The following is a 10,769-nucleotide window of genomic DNA, read 5'->3' as shown; positions in this document are numbered from 1 at the left end:
CATGGAACGAATAGGGGAAGAGTTCAAATTACCTGCTACGATATCGGCAAAGGATTTACCGTGGGTAGATACATTCGAAATTGAAAGATTCGAACGGCTACCCGACGGATTAAAACTTGTTTGTGAATGAGCAGGATTATGATCTTCCTGGTGGGTATGATTCATGATCAAGCGATCGTTAACTGAAAAATGAGCATTATTCGATACTCTACCAGGCAAATTCCGGAAACGACCGTTATCGTAACGGATATTATCTTTCATCTGCCTAGCACGAGCCTCAATGACTCTTTTGCGAGAAGGACATTCCCAAAAGTTAGCTTTGTGAGGGCCCTTGCAATTGGCGCTTTGAAACTTTCTGGTATCTTCTTTCACAGGACAGTCGTCCTTAGCGTGAGAAGAACCTCCGCAAATCATGCATTTAGCATCCATGCGACAATTTTTTGTACCATGACCCCACTTTTGGCACCGACGGCACTGAGTGGGGTTGTGGTAATTTCCTCCAGGTTTCTGAAAATGTTCCCACGTCACACGGACATCGAACATAAGTTTAGCTTTTTCTTAAGCTTTAATATTATTAAGTTCTTTTTTGTTGAAGTGAACTAAATAATATTCTTGAGAAAGCCCTTTCCGAACAATGCCAGATTGGGTTTTCTTTTTCATAATGATTACTTGAACTGGGGAAAATCCAAGTAAATCATTTATTCCATTTTTGATCACTTCAGGTGACTTATAGTCACTTGAAAGACCTTTCAAGACAACTTTGAACAAACGTTCAGTTTTGTCGTAAGAAGTAAAAAAAAATGTGCTTCTTTTCTTCAAGATGTCTGAGAAGAAGTTCACGATCTTTAAGAGTTTCCGGCAAAACGCGAAAGTCTCCTTTCTTTGCGATTTGGAAGGAAACCTTGATTCCCCTAATGGAGTTCAAGATCTTCTGCCCAAATCCCCCAAATTCGGAACAACTGACCACGATAGGCGGCACTCTTTGTTTCCTCACTTGAATCAAAGAGCCTGGGCTAGAGGCTGCTTCGATTTGGTGTTCGGAAAATTTGTCTAGAGCATCGAACTGATTGCTCATTTCGATACAATTATCAACATTATCCATTTCACCCTTGGAAGAAAGTTCGCATTCCGGAGAAACGTCCTTTCTTCCATTCTTGCCACGTTTAGTGACAGTTTTAAATCCCACTTTTCTGGAAGGAAGTAGTGAATTCACAGATTTACCCTTCCTTTTGTTTGTTGTTGATACCATAAACGAAAGAAGACGTGACCTTCGAGAGGCTTTTTCCCAAGACGGTGTCCAAGAAGGATTACCACCGCTAGCTTTCGCCAACGGGTCCAACGAAAAATCGAAGGCACGGGTCCAAACAAGGATCGTAAAGGGATCAAAAGTAGAAACAAATATTACTGAAAAGTACTGTTTTTACTATTAGCACTGAAAAGCACTGTTTATGTAGCACTGAAAAGTACTGTTTTATTGCTTTAGGTAGTTTTTAAAAAACTTCCAAGAGCGGAGAGAATTCGTGTATGCACAGCACGAAGGTGCGATACGCACTGGTTACAGAAAACGCTCATTTTTCTCCTCCTCTGCCATTATCCACTTCATTTTTATCACTCCGCGAAACTGGGCCTAAAGAAATATGGCCAGAGGACTTTCGGAAAACGAATGGAAACGCGATAAACACGAATTAATCTTAAGCGAATAGAAAATACACGTTTGCTCTTCAGCTTTATTCAAAATGGTTGATCGTTGTGTAGAATAAAAGTGGAGAGTTTTATTGATGGATGACAGATGGTCATAGTCAACGAGGGGCGCATCAATGAGATACACGGATAGCAGAGATTGTAATTCTCAACAAAGCCGAAGTTCCTTCCGCGCGAAAACTATTAAAACTAAAATCAAAATGTGGAAAGAGTTCTCTAAACAATTTGTTACCCAGCAAATCGTCCGCCACCGCCACAAGCAGCATGGGAGTGAAAAACCGAAGCGATACCAATGAATATAAAGATTAGTTCGTTAGTACCAAGTATCTCGGTATTTTGTAATTTCGTATAACTTTTTCAGTTCTATTCAGGGAAGTGCTCCATGTCGAGAGCTAGCCGGAAAAATTGTGGGAAAATCAACTGCAATCAACAAGTATTCAAAGCGGCACAAGTCTTTTCAAAGCCATCTAGTATAACATTTTCTTTGCGTTTGATGAGTGAAAATGATTTTCAGCAATTTTGAAGTCCCAATTTTAAGTTTATTCTTGGAAAAACGGTAAGCGTTTGTCATACGGATGGTTGCCATACAGACGATTGCCTGTATTTGGGTGATTTGGGTGTGAAAAAAATCTTCAACTTTCTTAGCCGTCCGCGGCTACAAAGCAAAACCATGCTGAATGTGTCTGGGTTCGATTCCCGGTCGGTCCAAGATCTTTTCGTAATGGACATTTCCTTGACTATCTAATTGCCAAGGTAATTTTGACAGCTGATCCAGTATGAGCGAACTGTCACTATTTTCCTTGCGGAATAATCGAGCGGACCATTTTTCCGCGCGGCAAAATGACAGCTTCATTTGATTTGCACGGCAGGCGTTATGAAACGTTACGGACATTCACTCTACTTGCCAACTGGATACAGCTCAAGTAAATTGGACAGCTGAAGCATTCCCTGGCCAGTACTTGTCCTAACCCTTTGCACGGTACTTAAGAAGTAGATACTACCTAATAGTTGTAAACGATACAAAAAAGTGCATGGAAAAAGTTCTGTTTTTGAACGGTTACAATATTTAACAATTTGTCCGATCCACGGTAAAAACTTCATTTAGTTTTCGCTGTATGGTTCAAAACATTTCATTCTATAGTTTTTCTATTACCGTCGATATCAAAGATATATTGTCGCGCTACTACCAAACCGGATCGCGTCAACTCGCTTTTTGAAATCAGTTTTTAAGTGTGGCGCTGCATTTTTACGATGTTTATGAACATAGCGCACTATCTAAATATTAGTCGCGACACTTGAAAATTGAAAAAAAAAATAGTAAACAAAAATGTTTGCCCTTATTTCTGCCGGATCAATAATACATACGGCTAGAAATGGTGCTGTTACGTTGGAATGTATGTTTTTTGTGCAGTTATTTTTTATTCGGGCGTCAACTCGCTGCTGCTGCTGCTGTTGGTTCGATCGCCCATAGACCAATCCAGTTGCCTGCGTAGTAGTGCAATGTTGACAAAATTTTCTTTGTTTGCTGTGAGAACTGTCACAACATTGCTTTTGTTTGCTGTGAGAATCCAAATATAAACAGAATTGCTGCAAAACAACCACTTCCTTGTTGGCCTGCCGTTGACCGAAAGCTCAATAACGTCAAACAAACATTGATACATTTTCATTCTGAGGAAATCGACTTGTGTAAGATTGATTGTGCGTTGGTGTTCGTGGCAGTTTGCTTGGGGACCTTTATTGATCCTTGGGTGGGCCTTTCTCTGGCCCGTTTGCGTCAGGTTTGGTGTGTACGAGCGGTTCTGGAAAATTCTACCTGCCCTGTGCGAACAGCTTTACAGCCAGGTATAGGCAGGTCGATCGGTCGAGTGAATGGTCCACCCACCACCATACCGGTGTCAGCGGCATTCGGAAAGTCCACCCTTTTACAGACGCCGATCGACCATTCGTATTCCAACGAGATCAACGATCAGCTGAGCGTCGGAGACTATCGCGCCGCGTGGAGAGTGAGAGAATGAGAGAGTATGAACGGTGTCTCACGTGAAAAAATTCCCTCGCTCTTTTAGGGAGCAACACGTGCGTTTTCCAGCGCCTTGCAGTTTGCTCCAGCGATGCCAGATCTACGAAAATTTCTGTATATTTTCAGAATTGGTGGCTTCCAACCGATTTCATGAGCATAACAGCAGAGTGTTTTTGATTAACGGGTACCAAATGATTGAGTAAGTGAATCATGATTAGGGTCGATGTACCAATCGCATAGCTAAGAACAAAAACTCGTATAAAATCGAAAAATAACGCTAGCGTAATTATTTTTACTTCATCCAAAAACTTTTTATCTTGGTTTTGTGGGAAAAATGTGAAAACTACGAAAACTCAAATGTTCGTATTTATTATCGCGTGTGCCACTATAGGAATAGATGTGCCTATAGTAGCACTATTTCTAATTTCTGTTCCTTTAGTAGCACTAGCATCACGGCTTTGGCAAAATACTTATCAAAACCGTATTTTTACAAAACTTCTATATTTTTCATACAAAGTGTGGATTTATTTATTTATTTATTTATTTATTTTAACTAAATAATTTAGAAAGAGTGAAAAGCCCCTTTGAGTGATTATCATTACAGAAATCGTTCTCAAAAAGCCATAAAACCTCTTTATCTTTTCTAAAATCGTTATAAAAAAAAATATTATAAACTAAAGGCTCAAACGGCAATGATCCATAGCAGAGCCAAAATCTTCAAGGAGGACCAGGAATCAGAATCTACTTGAAATCATCAAAACGGGACAGATCTGAGAAAATTTTCTTCAAATCAATTCTGAAATAAAAAAGAAACAAGTATCAAACATAATATGAAGCATCATTTATAAATCTATAAAGTAATTTCAAAGATGGTAGAAACCTACTTCCTAATATGTCTCGTACAGATGAAGGAAGATGATCATGATGTTTCTTTAAATCGCTAACAAATCTATTTCTTGGAATAATGTATCGAGTGCAGTGGAAAACTATATGATCAATATCTTCATAAATTTCACAACAATCGCATAAATTAGAATCACTTATACTGCCCAGAAAGGCATAACTGTCCCATATGGAAAAAGTAGGCATTGAGAAAATAGCTCTCAAAGTTTGAAGTTTGTCTTCTCATACAAATGTTCATGATTTTCTAGTGCATTTCTACATACCATATTCATTCAACACAACCGCACAGATAACTCATTTTGCATCAATTGATCATCCAAAAATATAAACTTGAAAACAATTCACGTTCTGCAGTTGCTATTTAGGTTGAAAGTTCATATAGAGACTGTTATGCCTTTATTTTTCAATATGGGACTGTCTCAAATTCATATTTTTCCACAACATTTTCAAACAAAATGTGTTAATTTTTATATGCATAGTAAAATATATATCGAAACATGAATGTTGCGACGAAAAAAAGGTGTTGACTAGAAAATCTTTATGGGACAGTTATGCTTTTATGGGCAGTATATTAATACGATATAAGTGACTATTACAAATATAATGATTAGAAATTATACTTGATAATGTACAAATTCTTCCAACAGATAATTTTTTGAACCATGTAGTTTGATTGACAATAGGAAAAATAGAATGACACCAACAACGTTTATCACTAGAATTCCAGAAATTTGCCAATTGTTTAAAAAATGTTTTTTTTTAATTCAGTGTAATATTCAGATGCTGCAATTTGACGATCATACCATATTCCACGACGAACACCCAATTTAGCTAATGAATCAGCCTGCTCATTACCATAAATGTTGGAATGAGAAGGAACCAAAACAAATTTAATAAGGAATCCCTGAGTATGTAGATAAAATAGTTCTTCTTTAAGTTTCAAAATGATATGATGAGTTTTAGAATTTAAATTGATAGATTTAATTGCATTCAAACAACTTAAGCTGTCTGAACATATGATAAAAATATTGGTTAAAAATTGTTTTATCAAAGAACACGTAAAATTTAAGGCTGTTAATTCAGCTCCGAAAATTGAACAAGGTGATTGGAGTTTGATAAAATATGCTGCATAATGATTATACACTCCAAAACCAGCAATACCTTGGGTCAATGATCCATCTGAAAAATAAAACTGTTTGGCATCAAGACCTATAAATTTACATTTAAAAAATAATGGAGCAAAGAATATTCAGTATTTTAAATTTGTTTTAATTCTTCATGCAATGACAAATCAATATTTGGTTGAAATGAATGAATATCTATACCAAAACTATGAAAATGAAGAGAATGATTTGAATTTGGTGTCACATTTATAGAACAACAATAATTGAAAGAATCTAAAATTCTACAAGTAGGATTTATGTCATGTATGCATTTCAGTATATTAACTATTGGATGGTTTATACTGAAGCTTATGATTCAATAAATTTACAATTCAATTCATGTAAACGAATTTTCAACGGATGAATTCCAGCTAAAACTTCTACAGATTTTGTGTGAGTGGAATTCATAAATTTTAAACAAACTCTTAAGCATCGATATTGATTTTTTCAAGTTTACAAAACTTAGATTGGACCGAACTTGCAAAAGTAAAACATCCATATTCCAAAACAGAACGAATAGTGGTTTTATAAAGTGTAATTAAATCAGAAGGATGTGCACCCCACCAGGTACCTGTAATGGTTCTTAGAAAATTTATTCTCTTTGCACAAACAACTTGAATGTATTGAATAGGTTTATTCCACGATAATTTCGAGTCGAACCATAATCCTAAATATTTATACTCATCAACTTGTTCAATTTTGTGACCATCAAGATACAAATGAATATTAACAGGGGAACGCTTGCTAGAAAATAAAATGAATTTGGTTTTAGACACAGAAACAGAAAATCCATTATTATAAGCCCAAATATCAATGTTATCCAATGCATTTTGCATAAAATGACGAATGATTTCTCTATTATTACCACAAATAGAAATAACCTTATCATCAGCAAATTGATAAAATTGACAACCTTTTGGAATAACAGAAGAAATATCACTCGTAAATAAATTATATAAAAATGGACTCAAACAAGAACCTTGAGGAAGTCCAAAATAACTATAACGAATAAGTTTAGAAGAACCATCATGAACAAATGCATTATTTTAAAAGAGAATAAATTATATAAGAAATTTGTATTTATATATGGAATTTTAAAACTAATTAATTTATAAAAAAGTAGATCAATTAAAACAGAATCATAAGCTCCTGAAACATCGAGAAAAGTAGAAACCATATCCTGCTTTCTATTAAAGCAAAGATTAATTTGCGAAGCTTAAAGGGCAGAAAATCACGAGTACTACAACGTTTCCTGAATCCAAATTGAGAAGATGATAAAATTTGATTATTTTCAGCCCATAATTCAAGACGATTTAGTAGCATTCTTTCCATGAGTTTGCAAAGACATGACAATAAACTTATTGGTCTACGACTATCAACCAACGAAGGATCCTTGCCTGGTTTTACAATACTAACAACCTTAATTGAACGCCATTCAGAAGGGAAAATGTTTTGCCGAAGAAATGAATTATACAATGCCAATAAATGAGACTTTCCTTCATGGGGTAGATTTTGCAATACAATAAATTTTATGTTATCTGTTCCTGGTGAAGTGTTTTTAGTAATAGATAACGCTAAATCTAGCTCTTCTAAAGAAAACAATGCACAAAGCTCAGGAAAATAATTATATTTTTGATTATTTTTGAAAAAAGTAGCGCGTGGAACAAAAGCTGGACAAATTTTAGATGCAAATGTATCAATCCAATCCTCGGAATATTCCTAAATATTTGGAGGAGAAAAATTATAATTTCTCAAATTTCTAGCTACCGATTATAAAGAAGACAAAGAAGAATTTCTATCAAGATTCTCAACAAAATTTCTCCAATAATTTCTTTTTTTATATTTAGTAACTCGAGTAAAGTTACGAGCTTCAGCTTTACAATATGAAAAATAATTTTCCCTTGATATAATACGACGAAATTTTTTGAAAGCTTCTGATTTATTGTTAAGTGCTATTGAACAATCATTATCCCACCAAAATGAATTACGTTTGTTTTTAGTGCAAATATTTGATTTAATTTTTTTTTACTTTGAGATTTCAGTAAACAATGATTTAATGTCTTAGAAAATAGGGTCCTAAAATGGCTCCATCCCATTACCCCGAACGCCATTACCCCGAACGCCACTACCCCGAACGCTACTACCCCGAATGGGTCAATACCCCGAAAGCCATTACCTCGAATAGTATGAGATACAGTACAGTATCTTGTTTTGCGTGCAAAAATGCGTCTCTAATGAAGACTGGTAATTAATGGCACGTAAAATTCGTCGGTAAAATGTTCATCATATATTTTCCCTTCTTTTATATGTCAGCTATTCCTTCGAAATATCTTGATGGCAACTATATTCTTCTCATTCTTTCTGAGACAGTGCCTGTTTATCAGCTCAGTGGGCACCTTCGCAATTCAAGGGTTCATTCACAAATTTCATTTCGCCAAAAATTTCCATTTTTAACACTTACCCACCCCCTCGTACTTTTTTTTGTATGGAAATTCTACATATTGTGAATGGGCTGTAACATTTTGAGGACAACCACCCACAAACTTTTTTGCTCCCTTCAACGTTACGAAATTTATGAATGGGCTTTAATAAAATAAGCCTTTTATTGACTGAAAAGAATTCGAATCCATAACCCTCAATATGGTGTTGCTTAACAGATGCGTAATCACCGGTATTTGGACTTGTTGGTGGTGTTCATATTTCAATTTTGTTTTTGAACAAATATTTTTCTTGCTTATGAATATAGGTTGTGTCATAGCATCACGTTGTTACAGTGATCATTCACGTCATAGCTGCAAACATTTCACCAGAAATTTGCCCTTCTTCTTTAAATAGGCTGTTCTTTCACGATTTTGTTGGATAAGCTAGTCACTAATATTTCCATATAGCAGCTTTTTATAAAGGAATATATCTTGAAGGCATTCACTAAAGTGATTCCTTCTATAATTCAAATCGGAATTTTTTTTTTCTTTTATCTTCTTGTATTAAAACAGACAGGTCTCTTATGGATTTACTCACCACTTTTCTGCCATCATCATTTCTTCATTATCTTGAATCAAAAAAATATTTTTTTTGTGGTTATCTCACAGAAATTCAAATTAATGATGATCCCACAAATCAACAAAAGTTCTTACTGTAGCGTCTATCAGAGGCCGCCGATTTTTCTAACATGTACAAGTGTACAAGTGCGTTAGCGGAACGGTTGTCTATTAGGTTGGTTTTTAGGCGGGTTCCATAGAACAACACTTGCAGCGACTATCTCAGGGTGAACTTCCATTACCATCGTTTACGAAACAAAATCTTTAAGAAGATCTTAATCTTAATGCCCGACACCTATAAAAATGAGTAAAGGAAGTGGCTACCGACGTCCAATAAGAGACTTTACTACATTCTAATTTTGTGCATATTATAGCTATCCTTCTCATAATAAATTCACCCCCCGCATAGATAAATACAATTCGTCATTTGTTCCATACAGTAAATATACTTTAACCAAAAAGGTAAATGTATCACGAACAGTTGCTTTCATGTTGAACAATTTAAAAACTAAAACTTTGGAGAATAAATAACGGTTTGAGTAATTCACACTGAAATGTAACATTGTCTCGTAGTATTCACATATTGTTGAACAATATGAAGGTGCCAATTGGTGAGAAATGGTAAGAACGTAACATCACCTTCTTGCAAATAGTTTTGTTTCATATTTGCACAACATACTTACACATACTCATTTCACCATATGTTACTGATTTGTAACAGTTTACCAAACAGTGAAGCGCATCGGTATTTGTGAGCAAACTTTACTGGGCACATTTTCCGAATTCCCAACTTCCCAACGTTTCTCTGCACACGCTAAAACAGACTTTGGTATGACCGAGAGCATGACTGTTTGTTTCAAAAGGCAATCACATTTATTTTTTCATCTCGCAGGACATTTTTCTAAACGCCCCAAGCAAACGAATTTAAATAAAAGCATTTTTCGTGTAAGTTTGATGATGTTTGGACACTTTTTTAGTTAAAATATTTGTAAATATAAAACTTTATTTGAAAGTTACATTGCTGCTACATTGTGTGAGTTTTTTAAACGTGCCGTGTTTATTTTGGTCATCCAGCGAGAAAAAAAAAATGAAAATTTTGTTGCGAAAAAAGTCATCCCGCACCGAAGAAAACTTCCCGTTACAGCTAAATATGAGCTGCACTAGCGATTTGGAGTTCTTTTTTCCGAGGTAAATATGTTTTCAATTAAAAAAATATGTGTAAATATTAACTTATCCTGTTACACGGCAATAGATTGCGCAAGCTTCCCGTTGGAGCTGTCCCCGCATGTGGTATCAAATAGGTTCAACTTCAACAACCAGGCAGGAGATATACGGAAAGCCGCTGTTCGTAGCTGACGAGAAAGCTAATAATTTCAATAAGCAGCACATGACCGCTTCTGAAAATGTCCGATTGCCAGGACTTAGATGAGAGCGACTTAAAATTTCAATCCGGATGATGTTAAGATATGTAAGTACAGAAAATTCTTAATGAACTGTAAGTTGTCTAAGCTATTTTGTTTTCTCCTATACGACAGGTCCTGCATTCCGCTTGGCGACGTGAAGCAGACACAAATCCAGGCCGCAACACACCTCCTAGAAAAATTAAGTGTATATTAATTGAAACTACCCACAATGAAAATGAAGTGTATGCTTATTTATCCAAATAAAAATAAAGTTCTCAATTTATTCATATTTTCTTCATTTATTGTATAAACATAACACAATAATACAGTTAATAGTTAAAGAACCATAACGCATCGTTAACCAACAATTACAGATAATGTTTTCGTTTTATTTCAATTTTATAGTTCAACTATTCTTGAACAGTTTGCTTAATAGTGAATTGGACAAAAACTGGGAAAAAATGGATAGTTTATCTACTGTTTGGCAAATTGTAAATGAAAAAAATTGTTCGCGAAAATCGCCATTTTTTTATGGTTACATAAC

The 10,769-nt window shown here is 35.2% G+C and overlaps 1 long non-coding RNA gene across 1 annotated transcript; it reads left to right on the top strand.

Annotated features, from left to right (window-relative positions):
* The first annotated feature begins 9,554 nt into the window (after positions 1-9,554).
* Positions 9,555-10,491, top strand: LOC110674394. The gene is made up of 3 exons (XR_002498823.1): positions 9,555-10,010; positions 10,075-10,290; positions 10,358-10,491. It is a non-coding gene; the product is annotated as an uncharacterized LOC110674394 (long non-coding RNA).
* Positions 10,492-10,769: the final 278 nt, after the last annotated feature.

Source organism: Aedes aegypti, chromosome 1 (genome assembly GCF_002204515.2).
Source record: "Aedes aegypti strain LVP_AGWG chromosome 1, AaegL5.0 Primary Assembly, whole genome shotgun sequence".
Lineage (NCBI taxonomy): Eukaryota > Metazoa > Arthropoda > Insecta > Diptera > Culicidae > Aedes > Aedes aegypti.
Note: the sequence above shows the minus strand (reverse complement) of the source record. Positions and strands in the feature narration are given on the sequence as shown.